Genomic DNA, 1,284 nt, shown 5'->3' on the forward strand with positions numbered 1-1,284 from the left:
TTTAGCACCACTACACCACCAGTAGTGTAGTGCCTAAAGCACTTGACTGCTAACCAGAAGGCTGGCAGTTCAAACTCACCAGCCACTCCTTGGAAGGAAGGTTGGGCAATCCACTTCCGTAGTGATACCACCTCGGAAACCGAAGGAGGGGTCACTATGAGTTGGGTCTGACTCAATGGCAAATAACAACAATGTTTGACAATCTGGTGGATATGAAATGGCACCTCATGGTTTTAATTTTGTGTTTCCCTGATATCTAAGGAAATTAGGTTATCTTTTTATACTTATTGGCCACTTCAGGTCTCTTCTTCTGGTAATTACCTATTCACGTCAGTTGTCCATTTTTCTATTGTATTGTTTGTCCTTTTCTTGTTTATTTGTAGATATTCTTTGTATGTCCTTGTTATGGATTGAATTGTGTCCCCCCAAAATATGTGTTGGAATCCTGACTCCTATACCTCTGGGTGTAATCCTATTTGGAAACAGAGTTTTCTGTCTTGTCGTAATGAAGCCATATCAGTGTAGGTATGCCCTAAACCTAATCACTCCAGAGTTATAAGGAGCAGCAGAGACACAAGATAAGCCAGCATGAATGGGGAAGGTATATGCCACATGGAGACCACCAAGGAAAAGAAGAATGCCAGGTTACAGAAGCTGAGACAACGATCTTCTCCTAGAGCCAACAGAGAGAGAACCTTCCCTGAATTTGGAGAGAGCTCTGAATTTGGACTTCTACCTCCTGAACTGTGAGAAAATCAATTTCTGTTCTTTAAAGTCATTTGTAGTATTTCTGTTACAGCAACACTAAAAAACTGACAGTGTTAAAATATAGATTCTAATTCTTTGTCACACACATTAAAACACTAGATGGAAACAATAAAATCCGTGAAACTCAGGGTCATGCATAGTGAGGATTTTCTAGTTGAAAATATTTCTAACAGGTGCTATGGGAAAGGAGGTTGAGAACAGCTCTCCAGTTTGTTTCATATTTTTATCCCCGGAGCTTAGTAGAAAGTGGACAAGCAAAATAGCTGTCAAAGAACAATCAACCATATGAGATCAAAAGGGCAGCATTTGCCCAGGAACAAAGCCCAGAAGGCAGGAAGGGACAGGAAAGAAGGATGAATGGAAACAGTAATCACAAGGAGAAAGTGGGAAGAGTCCTATCATATTGTGGGGAATGCAATCAATGTTACAAACCAAAATGTGTATGAATTGTTGAATGGAAAACCAGTTTGCTTTGTAAACTTTCACCCAAGTCACTATATATATATATATATATAT

The sequence above is a fragment of the Orycteropus afer genome, unplaced genomic scaffold (genome assembly GCF_000298275.1).
Source record: "Orycteropus afer afer isolate SDZICR_OR568_19922 unplaced genomic scaffold, OryAfe1.0 scaffold00822, whole genome shotgun sequence".
In the NCBI taxonomy this organism is placed as follows: domain Eukaryota; kingdom Metazoa; phylum Chordata; class Mammalia; order Tubulidentata; family Orycteropodidae; genus Orycteropus; species Orycteropus afer.